At 44.5% G+C, this 17,637-nt stretch overlaps 1 protein-coding gene across 1 annotated transcript in view; it reads right to left on the bottom strand.

The window, feature by feature from the left end:
- Nucleotides 1-17,637, bottom strand: part of Ptprj (protein tyrosine phosphatase receptor type J) — a 170,122-nt gene that overhangs the window by 125,755 nt on the left and 26,730 nt on the right. The gene's annotated exons all lie outside the window — the stretch shown is intronic.

Genomic DNA, 17,637 nt, shown 5'->3' with positions numbered 1-17,637 from the left:
TTATGTATTTAATTTGTTTCTTTATTTTTGGTCTTTTTGAGCCAGGGTCTCCCTGTAGCCCCAGCTGTCCTGGAACTCACTATGTAGACCAGGCTGGCCTTGAACTCACAGAGATCCACCTGCCTGTGCCTCCTGAGTGCTGGGATTAAAGCCGTGTGCCACCATGCCCAGCTTTATTTATTATTTTTATTTTATGCGTATGAGTGTATTGCCTGCCTATATGTGAGTGCACCCATGTCATGCAATGCCTCAGAGATCAGAAGAGGGCTTCGGACTCCCCTGGAACTGGAGTTAAAGACAGTTTGTAGCCACCATATGGGTGCTGGGAATCGAACCCGAGTCCCCTGCAAGAGCTCTTAACCATTGAGCCATCTCTCCAGCCCCTATTTATTATTTTCATTTTATGTGCCCACATGCATGTAAGTGCACCCATGTCATGCAATGCCCATGGAGGTCAGAAGAAGGCGTCAGATCCCCTAGAACTGGAGTTACCTATGGTTGTTAGCAGCCATGTAAGTGCTGGGAATCGAACTCAGGTCCTCCACAAGAACAACCAGTGCTCATAACCACTGAGCCAACTCTCCAGTTCCTCAACCATAGACTTTCAAACATACCTAAGAAAGATAAAAATGGTACCTCCAACATTTGCTTATTTACTAAAATAGACCCAGGAAGTTCCCATAGTCAAGACCCACTGGAAATGATCATAAAAGAAGTATTCTTTTTGCATTTCAACAGAAACTCAGCCTATGTCTCAAATTTCTCAATGACTTGCGCTATTCTGTTTTGTTCTGTTGTTTTGCAGAGGTTCAGTTTCACATTATTAACAATAACAAAGAAATCCCGACTCAACAGATATCAGGACCACACTGTGCATGTTGCCTGGCAGACCTTCCTTTCAGCAGAATGCTCTTGTCCTGGAATCTCTGCCAGTCTCTACTCTGTCTGTCTATATTTCGAGGAGATTCTGAGGTTCACCCACATCTGACCACTGTCACAGAATCTAGTTTCAAACCTTGAAAGGGGTCCAGCCATCTCAAGCTAACTCTTGTGTTGGGTCCGTGCATACTTTGTATGCTGGGAAATGGTGTGACAAATGGGTTTACAAGCATAAGTGATGACTACCTGACCCTGAGTCACAAAATGTCAAAGCCCAAAAGGACCCAAGTAACCACTTAAACCAGGTGAGGAAAGAAACCCTAAGCTAAGAGCCACACTCAAAGTCACCTGGCTAGAAAAGACAGACCTGGCACTAGAATCTCTAGGCTCTAAAACCAGGATCCCTGTGACAACACACTGTCACTTCTCAGTGTCCTTAGAGGTACACAAGCCTAGGCTGTCCCCACCCACTCATCACCTTAGAGAACACACAGGCCCTATCATGTTAAGTGTATACATACGAGGAGGTACATGTAGGGGAAAACAGTCCTAGCTGAGGAAAGAAGACTTGGATTTGTTTAGTTCTCTTCCTGCCTTTAGCTCCTTACAGGCACCAAGGACAGACCAAAAATCCTAGCTTTCAATCCCACAGGAGGCTCACTGCCACAGTGAGGGAGCCACATAGGAGGAGGGATGGACAGTGCTAAGCACTGCCTTAGGCTGAGGCAGATAGATCTATTCTACCTGGCCCCTCACAACCTCTGTTCCAGCCACTGCCCCTTTCCCACACTCTCCACAGACCTTCTTCAGCTTCCTCCTGAGAGTCAGTTCTCCATTACCCAACATCAAGCGTCTAACTAAGGGGAAAAAAAACCTCACTGACTGTTACACAAACCAAACCCTGAGGGGCCATGGTGATGAGTCAGACATGAACCTTGCACGATGACCTCATCATCTATGAAGACTACAGGTCTCTGAAGAGCCTTGACGCAAGTGCTATGCTGGAGATACAGTCAAGAACTGTGGATGCTGAGAGATACAACTGGGTCCAAATTTACAGAGGAGGGCAGCTGGCTTCTGAGAGAATGTGCCTTTGTGCTGAGCCTTTTGAAGGCAGAGAGGGGAGGCAGATTTCCATACACTGGGTGGGGACCATTCCAGGAAGAATGGACAGCATGAGTAAAATCAGGGAAGGGAGAGACTGTGGGCATATCTCGGAAAACCTACTGGTCTGCAGCAACTGCAGCTTAGGGTGTCTGGAGGGATTTAGGGAAAAAACACTGGAGTACAAGGTCAAGGCCACACAGAGAAGCCAAAGCATCACTTATACCCCATACAGATGGCACAGAAGGCCTAAAATGTGAGGCAGGGAAACTCAAACTTGTATCAGGAGGAGGGAATCATCCTTACAAGCATGGGGGAGGGACTTGGACAACAAACTTAGAAGGCTTTCTAAAGGTGGGCACACAACTTGGCCCTTGTCATCAATAGCTCTCTGGTGCCAGCTCTGCCTGCTCTGCATGCCATGCCCATCTCTGTGGTGATGCTGGCATCTGACCATCTGGATGATCGGTAACACCCATCTAATCTGACCCTGAGAGAGAGAGAGAGAGAGAGAGAGAGAGAGAGAGAGAGAGAGAGAGAGAGAGAGAAAACACAAACAAGAGAGAGAACGTGAGAGAGAGAGAGAGAGAGAGAGAGAGAGAGAGAGAGAGAGAAAACGAAGACAAGAATGAGAACATGTGTGTTCCCAGGTGATTTCTGGACCTCACCAGCCCCAATCCCTGTTCAGTGGCCAGCAGGTATGTAGTTGAATCAGCTGTCAATTTTTAAAACAAGAAACATCATATTGAAAACTTGGGTTTTCTGGGGGTACACTTTGATATGAAAACAAAGAAGCTAACTGGCAGCTGCCCCCATCAGGCAGAGCACATAACCAACCTCCAGTTTCCCATATTGGAAATCTCTTTTGAATCTTCAAGACTGAAAATAAATGTCCACTAGCTACCTACCACCTTTCAAAGACTATATACCACACCCCAAAGGCCTCTAAATTTGCAAACACCTGCCACATTTAGCCTAGATTTATTGGCCCATGAGAGTCCTGATCCCCCCCAGTTCCAAATGTCCACCCCTCACTCAGATCCCACAGCTGACCTGACAAGATCCAGCACTGATGGCCCAGCATCTTGCTTCTTCCTATACACCTTCAAGCCTGGCCAGATGGCACTGCTGAGGGAAATCAGAAGGCCCCACCAGGGAACAGGGCAACAAGCCTAGAAGAAACCTAATACACCCTTGTTTCTCTCCTAGTACCACAGGACTCTGTAAACGGAGCTCTTCCTGTTACCTACTGTGTGTCAGACCTTCCTAGCAGGGCTCAAGAAACAGTTGAATGAGATGGGTCTGCCAGATCTGGAAAAAGCTGCAGGTAGCCCTGGCTTAAACATACATGCAATACAGGAAATGACAGCATAACTCACGCATGAAGCCAGCAATCCACACACATTGTTCAACCAAATGCTCAGCCCTCTCCAGCTAGTTAACAAGGCAATGATGTTTCAGAACAAGGGGCATCAGTCATGTATGCAAAGTAAAGGAAACTGACTCCAGAATTCTAGTGATCACAGAGAGGAAAATGGCTCACCAGAATAGAAATGCGAGTATGGTTCCTGTCCTCAGTGAGCAAGTAGCCTCTCTGGAAAAGAAAACACCTCTAGACATGGAAGAAGCCAGCAACTGAAAGTATGGGAGGAATTCGGATATGGGCAGGGCCAGGTGGGAGGCCTGCTAGATGAACTGCTGGACCTGTTGAAGAGGGCTTTGGGGCTCTGGAGAAAAGCAGTTGTCACCCAAGTTTGACCACCTGAGTTTAGAACCCCAGAAACCACATTGGAAAAAAAAAAAAAAAACCAGAATAGCTGGGCATGGTGATACACATCTTTAGTCCAGCACTCAGCAGGCAGAGGCAGGTCGATCTCTGTGAGAGCCAGGCCAGCCTGGTCTACATAACAAATTCCAGGCCAGTCAGGGTTACAGGGAGACCCTGTCTCAAAAAGACAAAAAAAAAAAAAAAAAAAAAAAAAAAAAAAAAGTGTGCTACTATATTATGTCTGGAGTATATATGTCTGTAATCCCTGCACTCCTATGGGGAAGACGGACACAGAGACAGGAAAATCCTAGAAGTTGTCAGGCCAGCTAGCTGTCTCAAACTAAATGCAAGGCAAGGACTGACCCCCAAGATTGTTCTCTGATCTGCACACAGACACTATGGCATGCATACATCTACACTCACACACTCACACACACACACACACACACACACACACACACACACACACATATACAGAGTGAGAGGGTGGGCTTTTGGACATAAGAGTTGGCTGAGAAGGGCACAAATAATCCAAATTCTTATTGTGACCAAAAAAGTGTACAGATCTAATAATACGATAATTGAAGAAATGGTAAGAAACTTCAAATTACATTTGGTTACATTTATTTATTTTGTGACGGGGTAGGGATACATGTGCCATGGCACACACGTGGAGGTGAGAGGACAACTTGTGGGAATCAGTTCTCTCCTTCTACCATGTAGATAGGTCCTCGGGTGGTCAGGCTTCAAAGCAAATGTCTTTACCCGCTGAGCCATCTAGGCCAAATTCCATTTTAATAAGGGCAAAGTTCTAAAACCTAGGGAACAATCTGACTCAAAGCCACAGATTTAGTCTGTGAATGGTTTTTCCACTTGGCAAGCCAACTCCTCATCTCTGAGTGATAATGCCAACAAGTGAATGGGCAACTGGTTTGGGGAAATTCCTAGTGATTATCAGAATAGAAAGGAAAGGAAAGAAAAGACGAGGCGGAAACAAGAGAATTAACTCCTGGCAGGCTCCTCGCCTAAATTCTGGCTCAGGCAAACAGGGTTCTGTTCGATGGGGACAGCTCCTGCAAGGCAAATTTCCATACTCAGTTTTCTCCCTGGTTTTCTTTGATTCTTGATCTCTCCTCCAAACCCTGGTAACCTTATCCAAATGAGAAACCTGATACTTATACCATGAGCTATTTGTATCTCCCTAATAAGAAAATCGTCTCTTACCATTTGGACAAATTGCTAACAGCAGTCACCACTCTGTCCCACCCCATATTTAGATGTGTGCCATATGCCATATCGTGTGATCTTGGGTCTTCACATTCCTCTCCCCAGGACACACCTACCTGGCCTATCCCTTCCAGCCATCCTTTGGCTCACCCACATCCTCCTGCATCTTCCCCACAAAGGGTCTTTGGGTCATCTCAGTAACTTCTATGCTCCTGTTTTATCATAACATACACACACAAGAGAATCTTTCTTCCTCCCTAGCCAAAATCTATACATGAAATGAACCTTATAGCTACAGTAGGCACAGAAGTCTAGAAGTTTCTGTCACATGATCCTAGAGCTGCCTACCATCTTTACCCATTACTATAGAGTCTAAGAAAAAAAAAATGTTTAAGTCAAATTTCTTCATTTTACAGGCATGAAATCAGAAGCCAAGAAAAAAGAAAAGGAAAGAGCCTGGCCACAGACACAGTTCATCAGGAAAAGGCAAAGCCAGATTCAAGAATCACCTGACCAGTACTACTTTCACTGCCCTATACTACATCTTAATCATCTTATGTAACCAAGTTGTCTAAAACTTGCCATGTGCCTGGCACTCCTCTTAGCTCTCTATATAGACAGGAATGTTTAATTCCTACAACAACCTAGTGGCATTCTGTTATTCTCCCTATTTTACAAAGGAAGAAACTGAGGCACAGAAAGGTTAAGTAATGCAGCCTGTGCCACCAGGGGTAGTAACAGGGCAGGTGTCTGAACTTGGGCAGCCTGGCTCTGAGACCAGGGCTCTCAAGCAGCCTTGTAGAAGGAAGCACTTGCTGCCTTTAGGCACAAAAAGGTGTAGAGTCATTAGCTGTTTGAAAAATAAAACAGTTTCCATTGAAAAGCAAAGTCTCCTAAAAATGAAAACAAAGCCAAAAGATGTTACTAGAAATTGCAGTGAAATGTTGAATGTGCCAGGCTCACAGGGAAGCATTCTGTCAGCCTTTTACTTAAGCAGAGCTCGCTTGGTATAAGGAAAGTACAGTTGCATGCTCATCTAAACAGTGACCTAAATTTTCTGACCTATTCATGATGCATCTGAGCTTCAAACATACCCATTTTTAGCTTCATTCTCACACCTGATGCCTCAAACCATTCGACTTTCATGGAAGCTTCAAGAAATGGCCTAGATACAAAGCCTAACCAATTATTAACAGTTCTGACCATGGCCGGGCTGCCTTCCCACCACAGAAAAATAATGTACTCACTTTAAATTTAAAAAAATAAATCATGGGGGAAGGGGTGTAAATGGGATCAAAATACACTGTATCAAATTCTGGAACCAATAAAAAAAAAATGTTTTTTTAAATCACCAGAAGCCAGTCTGCCCCTTGGGGTCATTCTATTTCTGAAGTTCATCTCAAAATAAAGTCAGATAATCTGAGGTGAGTTTAGGTAAATCTCTTGCTTTGTTACTGTTTTATTCACTTGGCCCCAGGCTGTTCTTAGCTCACACACATGTCCGCACAGGCAGGGGCAGGAAGAAGAGTCCAGTGCTGAGACCCAATTCAGTGGTGCTTCCAGAAGTTCCAAGCTAGAAGATTAACTGCGGGACAGATTTGCAACATGGTTTTCAGAGGGTTTTAAAATGAGGGCCTGCCCAGCTGCTCCTACCTCTAGCACTGAGCCACAACCTGCTGCAATCTGGGCATTTGCTCTGTACCCAAGTACATCAAGCTCAGTTACCAGCCCTCCAGGTGTGAGCTGAATGAGATAGGTGTACAAGGGTTTAGACAAGCCCTAAGAACTCCAAATGACTTAAGTAGGAAAACGAAGTCACACGAAGGAGGTGATGAGAGACAAGCAAAGTCCCCATAAAAGCAAGAAACAAAGAGCATCCCCAACTCGCCACACTGACGCCCACTGCCGCCACCAAAATGCACGGTACAGCACACTGTGAGCTGAGGTAACTGACTCAAATCTGTCCACTTCAGCATTTGCATAATGGGGTCTGACATTTGGCTGCCATGTAACAGTCACCAAGTGAGGCACAGGGTGGAGACCTCACCACAAGGCAAATTTATTGTCTTTGGATCACCATTGGCTGAACCCTCCTGAAATTTTACCATACTCAGCTCTGTGAAACAAAGGAAAAAGAACACCATTATAAATTAAAATTCAACCAGGACCTCAGGACATGCCCACACTTTGTATTTTTTAATTTTTGTATAAATATTGGAACAGTGCAGAAACGTGGTGATCTCAGAAATAATGCGACTCTGATAGCCACACAACAAAACCCAACTATTTATTTCACTTTATTTTACTTCTTATCTCAAATACACAGTTCCTTTTCCTTTAACAAAAAAAAAAATTCCTCTTTTAAACAATATGTAAGGCAAAGCAAATGTAACAGCATAGCAAAACAAACCTTTCCTGCAGAATTTATGGCTCCCCTCCTGTCTCTAGCTGCCACATAACTACCACCCAGTCCTATCGCTGTGTACACACACGGGCCACTAGTTCTTCAGAGCTGCGTTAATCTCCCAACTGGGTACAGTATGACAGGGTATGCTTATATGTTGATTTCATTTTTCTTTTTCCTTTTTTTTTTTAAACACAGTATCTCACTATGTGGCCCAAGCTACCTCAAGCTTTCAATCCTCCTGCCTTAGCCTCCTAAGTGCTGGGATGACAGGCACAGACCACCGTGTCCAGGTTAAATGAAGATTTCTAAAAGCAAATCAACTTTCCTCAAGCTGTTAAGAAACAGAAAAAGGAAATCTGATCGCATTCAGTACTACAGAAGGCAAAGGAAAGGAGACTAAAACAACAACTAAATGTCCCTAAACCTCAAGAGTGTTGCTCTAAAACAGATAACACACTGTAGGTGCCCTGGCAAAATGTCCATCACGACCTTGCTTCACCCCTTAACCTGAGTCACTTTAACTTAGACTTGGGTAAATGAGTTTACTAAGCAAACATGACAGGAATTAGGGCCCCTTCCTAAGGCTTGTCACTCTAACACAAGCTCAGAGAAGGGACTAGGGTTACAGGGTAGGGGCAGGTTCTAGACTGATGAAGTGGGAGTATTAGGCCAAGGCAGGCTTATCTGGGAACATATACCCAGGGGGTGAGCTAGAAGAGATGGTGTTCCTAACCAGAGGGTGTCCCAAGGCAGGGGAAGGGCCTCCGAGCAGCCTGGAAAATGCTGCTCCCAGCCCTGATATATACATACATATATATAACACATATACTAAAAAAGCCTACAACCAGGGTAACCTGACTCCTCTGACCCCTCCCAGCTATCCTGGGGGAGGCCGGAGGGTGGGGGGAAGGAAAGTGCCTGCCCCGCCCTCCCAAGTATCTAACCCTCAAGGCAGCTGCCATTTATGTGAATAAAGACTGGTCAGTTTTTACTTGGGAAAGAACAAAGCAGGAAACAAAAGGGGCTGTCCCTCAAATCCAAATCTCACCAAGACACCATTCAGATTTACTCTGAGACACACACACCCTCCCTTGCTGGCTCTTACTAAGGCGTCTGTTCTCAACCTGTTTTCTCCTGAGCTTGTTTTGAATCTTCAAAAGCATCAAGTTTACATTTTCACTTAGGTGCTTGTTACCTAGGTGCCTAGGTGCACCCTGGTAAGTCTGTGGAGGTCAGAGGACAACTTACAAGTCAGTTCTCTCTTTTCACCATGTGGGTTCCAGAGACTCAAATCAGACTCAAGTCAGACTTGGCAGCAAGCAGCCTTACCTGCTGAGTCCTCTTGCCAGCCCCAGGGGCTTTGCTTTTAAGATTCCTTTCTTTCCTGTCTCACAAGCAGAGCCCAGGCAGAGCTTCACGCTGCTCACAGTCACCCCAGGCCCAGCCTCAGAGCTAGTATACTGTCACCTCTTATCCAGCAGCACCCCAGGTGTGTAACTTGTGCCTGGCACAGTGTTAGGACCTTGCAAATTGACTCTCAACAAACTGGCTGAAAAAAGAAAAGTGTGGAAGATTCCAGAATGTAAAGGGTTATAAACTATTTACCTAACGATACTGAGTGATGTTCAATGTAGTAGCCCAGGTCTGTAATCCCAGCACTCAGGAGGTTAAGGCAAGCCTGGGCTAGGGGGACCCTGTTTCCAAAAATAGGCTGGAAGGGATTTACTAATATATTAATTGATATGGCTACTTAGGATTATGGGTGCTTTTTATTTTCAATTTTATGCTTTCTTCTACTTGGCAAATTTCACATAAATACACATAAATTGATTTATAACTAGAAATCACATCCACACTTGCACTTTCATCTCCCTGCCCCAGTCTGATAAATTCATCCATTTTTATTCATTTTATTTTTGTTCCTGTCAGTATAAGGAAAAGATGCGTTTCAAAAGTGCTTTAGAGTTTATAAAGTACTTTTTATTAATATTGAGAAATTCATACATGCATATAAGGTGTTTTGATCATATTATAAAGTACTTTTTAATGACAAAGCTTAGGCATAATGGCTCACATCTGTAATCATAGCACTCAGGAAGCTGAGGCAGGATTGCCACAAATTCAAGGCCAGCCTAGGCTACAGAGTAAGACCTATCTCAAAACAAAACCAAACAAAATATATAAGCTTCCCAAGAGTTGGCAATGGTTCTATGTCTTTTGGCTTACTGGTGTCACTTCCCAGACCTCTATAAACAACTGCAACACACTGAGCTTGCCCCTTGTCCATCTCGTCACTGGGCAGCCTGTTAGCAATTGGGCCCTGGAAGCTCTACAAGGTCCTTTCTGCATTTCGCGGCACACAACAGCATACAGGTGCACACAGATAATGGTAGCAGGCAGGAGTCCTCTCAGACAAGAACTCTGAGGCCAGTGTGGCTTGCTAGGTAGGGCTACAAATTCAGATGCTTGTTGCCAGCAGATAACTGGTGCTACATACTGGTGGTAATATGACCATTCCAACTTCCTCACCAGCTACCATGTGTGCTTGTGGAATGGGATTCCCACATCACAGTCTCTGTGCACAAATGTCTCTGTATCCCCAATTCCATTTTCCCCTGTATCACCATCTTGCAGTGAGAAATGCAAAGTATGGAGACAAATTCAGCGTGCCAGGGCTCTTACCCAGGTTCTCATAACCTTCCTGCCCAAGATGACCCCTAGGGCTCCTACCAGACTACAGCATACACACATCACCATCCAAAACAGTCCTGGGTCATTCCCTACATGATCATGTAGTATCACAATGGGTCAGTTGCCTGGGATCTGAATACTGATTCGCCTACCTAACATTCTCTGTGACCTTGAACTCATTGCTTCATTGGTTTTCAGCCAATGTTTCCATCAATAAAAATGAAAAAAAAAAATCACAGGTTTGTTAAAATCATGTATATAAAGATGAGTAGATGCAGGGCATGGTGGTACAGAGGCAGAAGCAGAAGGATCTCTGTGAGTTTGAGGCCAGCCTGGTCTCCATAGTAAATCCAGGCCAGCTATGGACCCTGTCTCTAAAAGCCTAAAAAAAAAATGGTAAGTAGAAACCATCTATCCCTGTCCTTTTTTAAAAAAAGATTTCCTTTTTATTTTCCTTTTTATTTATTCCTCTCTCTCCCCCCTCCCCCCGCCCCACACACACAAACACACCTTGGTACATGTGTGGAGGTTGGAAGACAGCTTCCGAGAGTTGGCCCTCTCCTGCCATGTGGATTCCAGGGATTGAACTCAGTTTGTCAGTCTTAGCAGTAGAAACCTTTACCTGCTGAGCCATCTCACTGCCCCTCCCTTACTTTTGACGCAGGGTCTCTCTTGTTATTTTTGCCACTGCAGTACAGCTCACTAGGGGATTGGCCTGTCTCTGCCCCCCTCCCCCACCTCTCCATAGGCGTACTGGGGCTGGTATTACAGACTAGAGCCACTGCAGCGGGCTTTTTTATGTAGGCTTTTTTATGTGAGACTCAGATAGTGAAGACTGTGCAACAAGCACTTTTATCTGTTATGCTCTCTCGCTGGCCCCCTTCTTATCTGTCAACATTCCCTAAGTAGGCACCACAGTAGCATTAATACCAGCAGCCACAGCACAATGCACCAGAGCACAATACTCAGGCATAGTACCCAACACTGACAAGAAGCTTCTAGTCCATCTTCTCATTCAGTTCCTCCTGGCAGTGCTCAGACACTGGCGGGGCAGGGAAAAGAGGCACGTGACTTACCCACACATGAACCTAGTTGTAGCCAGCACTCAAGCCCCTTGTCATCTAACTCGCAAATCTTAAATTCTGCCCACTGCCCATGCTACCTCCTATCTCACTAAGCTCTCACTGGGGCTGCTCGGCCAGGAGCTGAGCTTTACACTGGGGTGCAGCCTTCACTATCACCTAAGGGGAGAAGTCGCTGGTCCTCTGCAGCCCATTTATTAACACCAACTACACATCTCCCCTTTACCAGGGCTGCTATGAGGATAGTGCATGGGAAAGCAGCTGGAAACGGCATACAGTGCTGGTCTCTGCTTGGAGGCTGATGTCCTGCACACAGTAATTAAAGGCCACCCTTTCTCCCTGGCCAAGGCTGAGCAGCCCTCACCGAGAAAGAAGCCACAGCCCAGAGCCTCTTTCCAACTATGTGTGTGACATTCAGGTCAATTCAAACCACTAGAGAAATCCAGTGCAGCCAGACCAGCTTCCTCTGGAACGCACAAAAGAAAGCTGCAAGGGTCAAATAAACTTATTCCCCTTACAAAGCAACCTGGGGATTCTGATTGGGAAAGATGTTAAGTGTGGTGGAAAGATGTCGGAGCCGAAGCTAGAAGGGCTGACCTGAGATCCTGGCTCCCTACATGCTAGCTGAGGATCTTTCACAAATCATCTTACCATTATGTTTAAATATTAGATAGAGTCAGTCCCATTCCACCAAGTATTTACATACTTGGTGCAATACAAATAACACAAAAGAATAAAATAAACAGTCAAAGGAACCAAGACAAGACAAGATGAACATAGGGAAAATAATAAAGGCAGGGGAGGATTAGCACCTAGAAATGCACACCATATGGTCTCTTCCTGCAGAAGTGTCAAGATGGGCCACAAATCTACTTCTTAGGTGCTTAGTAAGCAAAACCAAAGAGAAACAGGGTCAGTCACAAGATGACGGGTGTCCAGACAACTACCCAGCAGTTCCGGAGAAACATGTCTTTCCCTAGTTGATTCAGGGTCTGGGGAAATTTCTCCATTAGACCTCCATAAAGGGGCACAGTTGTCTAACACCAAGGCCTATAGCATTCCTGCAACAAACCCTAAGTCTCCAGAGTGTTACATATTCACCAGCAGCTCTCGAAATTTAGAGGCATACGCCAAAAAAGAACAATTCAGCCACAATGGGCAAGTACTGTACCCCTTAGAACCTCCATGACCTAAGCTTTAAAATGTTGTATGGGACTAGAAAGATGGTTCAGCAGTTAAGAGTATATACCACTCTTGCAAAAGATCCATGTTCAGCTCCCAGCACCTACATAAGGGGCTCACAACCACCTGTAACTCCACCCCAGGGGATCCAACACCCTCTTCTGACCTCTGAGGGCACCTGCACTCAAGTGCAGATACTCCCACACAGACACACACATATAGACATAATTTAAAATAAATAAAATCTTCATTTCTTCATTTTAAAAACTGGTGAATGTATTTCATCAGGCTTATAAGAGGTTCAAGGAGGAAAACTGTGACACACACATGCCTGACCACACAGTAGGTACAGAGCAGGGATCAGGGTCTGAACTGATCACTGATGTAGCCCAAGCCTCTAAAGCAATCATTAGCACATAGTGGGTGTTCAATAAATATTTAAAGAGCAAATATTTCAAGTTCCTGAAAAAAACTAGTCTCATAAGATACTTCTAAAAAAATAAGACAGTCGAGCATGGTGGCACATACCTTTAATCCCAGTACTCAGGAGGTAGAGGCAGGCGGATCTCTGTGAGTTCAAGGCCAGCCTAGTCTACATAGTGAGTTCGAGGCCAGCTGGAGCTACAGGGAGACCCTGTCTCAAAAATCAACAAGAACGATATATATATATATATATGACAACGTAAAACACAAATCTAGGGAAAAGTTTGCTAACTCCTTCTCAAAGAATCACAAGCAAACTTGTAAATCCAAACAAGAAAGACATTTCTGATTTTGTTTGGCCTAGAGTCTCTAAACCTGCTTGACCATAACATTCCTTTCTTCAAAAAATGAGATAGACCCAGAGTTCTTCAACCTCAGGAGACTCTAAATGGCCGTAAGAAGGAAAGGTAGCCACAACCCAGAGACAATAGCTATCACGAACAACACAAGATCAAGGGGAACCCCAACTCTCTACACCAACCCCTCCACCTACTAATGTTGGGACACACTTTGTTTTTTTTTAAACAAAATGAATCTTTCCAACCTAAACAGCCCCCTTCATCCGGACAGCTGGACAATCAGGCTGCCCTTGCATATTTCAGAACCTGCTAGCTCAGCCCAACTACTGCAAAGCCAACTCCCAGCACCATAGCTGAGGCCATCTGAATGCAAAAAAATACTCCAAGTCAAAGCCAAGATCCCAGAAACTGAGGGCCTCATAAATCCTAGGGAGGGTGGGACTGTCTTTGAAGTGGGCAAGGCAATAGGGATCTAGGTGCGTGTCCGGGAGTCCCTGCCCGCAGGGTGTGTCACAAGGTTCTGTTTAGTTCACTAAACCCAGAGGTGCCTGGCAACAGGTTCCCCTCCCTGCGGTACAGCTTATTTACCCACAAAGCTGCCCACACTTGCTGCCCGCCTGCCTCCACAGGCTGCAGCCACCACCTGGGCTCCCAGAGGGCTGGCTAGCAGGCAGGCAGAGGAGTGTTCTTGCAGGCATACTATGGACCTTCTACAGGTGGGGAATGATTGACAAGTGTTTACCAAACACTTGGGGGCAGTCAGCCTCATCTCCCCAGATGTATGTAAAGTTCTCAGGCCAGGGGCTGGAGAGCTAGTTCAGTAGTTAAGAATACTGGTTGTTCTTGCAGACGACCCAAGTTTGAATCCCAACACCCACATGGCAGCTAACAACTGTCCTTAACTCCAGTTCCAGGAGATCTGATGGCCTCTTCTGTCCTCCGTGGGCATTGCACAACGTGGGTGCACTTACCTACACACAGGCAATACAAGCATACACATAAAATAAAAATAATAAAACATTTTTTTAAAAAAAAAGTTCTAAGGCCCACTCACTCATTTGGGTCTACCTAGTACCCTGCCTTGGCTCCTGTAGGTTCTGATTAGAATGCTGGCCTTGAACTCTGACCCCTAGATGTTACATGGCTTCAGGCCTACAGTCACATCAAAGGGGTACCCTTCACAGCCACTGGATCCATGATTCTCCAGGTTCTGGGTGCCTGTTCCATGTATTCGAAAGAAACAAAGGCAGCCTATAGACAGATGTGAGCCCAAATGGAGCTTGACCTTCTGCCCTGTGCAGATTGGCATCTTCAATGCAAACTTGAAAGCCGTACCAGCAGTTCCTGTATGCAGTCCCCAGGATAGGTGTCAGGCTAAGAAAAGTGAGAGCAATGAGCTCTACTTAAGGGACTCACCCTCCCAAAGCCCCCTCCAGAGGTGAACCCCCCAATCCCACCTCTACCTGTGTTGTCCTTGCAGTCTGAAGTGTCCTTCCTCAAAGCCTGCTGTGAGGCAGGCAAGAAGGCGACACACACACACACACACACACACACACACACACACACACAAGAGCAGGGTACTGACATGACAGAGACATTGCCCTACACTTTCACTCCCCTGGTGTTGGGTGAGCCTAGCATAGGACATGCACTCATGAAAATCCTGCTGAATCAACAGGCATGGTGGTCAGCATCTGGACAACTAGAATTCAGTACAACACCTTCTGGCACGGTCTCCCAGATGTCAGCTTTGAACCATGACCTTGGGGCTGTGGCTTAATTCAATTAGCACCACTTAGTGAGCAGGTGTGGATCCAAACAAACTGATGTGTAAGGGTACTATGAAACAAAAAAGAAAATGGAGCAAAAGAGGGGCAGGGGCTAACATCTCCGTGACTCCCAGAAGCCCCACTTCAAAGCTCTCCTTCTCATGTGAATTCACAGAGAACACATACACACACCACCCAAAACATGTGTAAAAAGTAACAAACGTTCTCTGTCACTACAAGAGACCTGTCCTAAAACCTTCCTGACTGTACTTTTTGATGCTCTTTCTTTTTCTGGATTTTTTGTTTTTGAAACAAAGTCTCTCTCTGCAGATCAAGCTGGCATTTAATCCTAGCACTGGGGAGGCAAGGGCAGGCAGGTGTCTGTGACTTTGAAGCTAGCCTGGCCTACTTGGCAAGTTCCAGGACAGCCAGGGCTATATAGTGAGACCAGTCTCAAAAAACAAAAATCAAAATGAAACAAAAGAACATGTACTGCTCCTTCAAAGGACCTCGGTTTGGTTACCAGCACCCACATTGGGTGGCTCACAACCACCTGTAACTCCAACTCCAAGGGATCTGATGCCCTCTTCCAACCTCCAAAGGCACTTGCACTCTTGTGTGTGCACATACACACACACACAATTGAAAATAAAAATGAAACTGGACATGGTAGCAATGCCTTTAGTTCCAGCAGGGAGGCAAAGGCAGGTGGATCTATGAGATCAAGGCCAGTCTGGTCTATATAGTGAATTACAGGCCAGTCAACTAGGGTTATTGGAAGACCCTGTCTCCCGAAAAAAAAAAAAAAAAAAGAATAAAAATAAGCAAATAAAATAAAAATAAATCTAAAAACAGGAGAAGAAGAAATAGATTTGTATTCCCAGGAAGAAGACTGAGCCCCACTCACACACCAAGCTAGATTTCAGAACTGCTATGGGCCAAGGACTGAGGCACCTCCTTTCTGAATGGACATACCTAGTCCAGACAGAAGACTGAAGGACATGACAACCCAATGTGATGTAAGTTCTTAGACTGGATCCTGGACTACAACAAGGCCATTGGTAAGACAACTAGAAAATTCTGATGGGTTTATTATATTGCATCAATACTATTAATTTCCTGGTTTTGATCATTTTGCATATTGTGTCATTTGGGGAAGCTAAGCAAAAAGGCATTTGGAAACTCAGCTATTTTTGCAACTTTCTTATGAGAAATTACTTCAAAGTTTATAAGTCTTGTCTTTTAGAAGGCAGAGCTAGAGATGTAGCTCAGTGGTAGAGCACTTGATCCTGCATATGCAAGGCCCTTGATTTAATCTCCAGCACTAAAAAAGATTTTAAAGAAGGCTTAACATCTTTTATTCTATATTTTCAAGAGAGAGAAACAGAAAAAAGGAAATTAGAATCACTGACCATCCTGTGTTCTTGAGGGTTAGAATCCTAGCTTAACACTAGTTGACCTTTGGCAAGTTACATGAGCCTCAGACTCCTCAACTCATAAAATAAAATTTTAAAGGACAGATTCCTTATCACACTGCAGTGAGGATTAAATTAGTACTTACAAAGCATACACACACAAAAATAATGGTAAGTGTACAACAGTGTTTTGTTTATTTTTGTGTGTGCTTGCCTGAATGTGTGTAAATGCAATACATGCATGCAAAGCCAGTGGAGGCCAGAAGAAGATGTCAGATTCCTGGAACTGGAGTTACAAACAGTTGTAAGCTGCCATGTGGGTGCTAGAAACCAAATCCCAGTTCTCTGCAAGAACAGCAAGTACTCTTAACCACTGTGCCATCTCTTCAGCCCCATGCAAAACAGTGTTAATAACGTACGAGCAGTTTGGTGTCACAAGCTTTATGGTACGTATGTATAGAAATATATTATGTCAACCCAAAGACACAGGGCACCTTGCTGGACTCAGCACAGTAGACAGCTTGGTCTGGTCTGATCAGAGCCACAGTGTATTCACTGAATCAGGGAGAATTCAGAGTACAAAATACAAATCCTTTTAAAAGGCCAGATGCCTCAAAGGCAGAAGGTGCCACACTCATTCTACAGACAAGAAGTCTGAGCTTGGGAAGGTCCAGTGAGTCTCCAAAGTGTTTACACTATAGAGCTCAGGATCAGCCAGGCCTGCCTACCTTGCTTCAAGCACCACATTAGAGAGTGGCCATGTACCCACTACACCAGGCACACTGTCAAGCTTTAGGTCTGTCTATTCCTTTTACCTAGTTCTTTAATTTCTTGTAAACATTTTCCTATATCGTTCAACAGCATTTCAAAGCAGGTGTCATGAGGGCATATTAATCTATTTCCAACCTATGCCTTCAAGGAACTACTTTGTTGGTTTTGTTTGGGTTTTTTTATTTTATTTTAATTTGTACAGATTTATTACCAATCAAGTTACACATTTATCATATTTGGGATGTGTACATGTACTCGATAGTCACTTTTCACAAGAGCTCATCATAACAAACTCTCCGTGTGACTAAACACACAGGCTAATGCTTCTTCATCTTGCCATTTGTTTCTTTTTGCTTTATTCCCAACTTTTTCTAGAAATAATTATATTATATTCTAACTTGTTTCCCATTTCATTATGCTGATTACATCAATCTAAACTAGGTAGGTTCTTATTGATGCCAGATTTCTATATTCTTTGGTCATTGGATTGTATTTCTAACTTAAATGTAACTGCTGTGACACATATTTTAAATGGAATCACAGTGTTATGCTATTTTTTT

The sequence above is a fragment of the Nannospalax galili genome, unplaced genomic scaffold, assembly GCF_000622305.1.
Source record: "Nannospalax galili isolate Female #2095 unplaced genomic scaffold, S.galili_v1.0 scaffold1200, whole genome shotgun sequence".
NCBI classification, from domain to species: domain Eukaryota; kingdom Metazoa; phylum Chordata; class Mammalia; order Rodentia; family Spalacidae; genus Nannospalax; species Nannospalax galili.
Note: the sequence above shows the minus strand (reverse complement) of the source record. Positions and strands in the feature narration are given on the sequence as shown.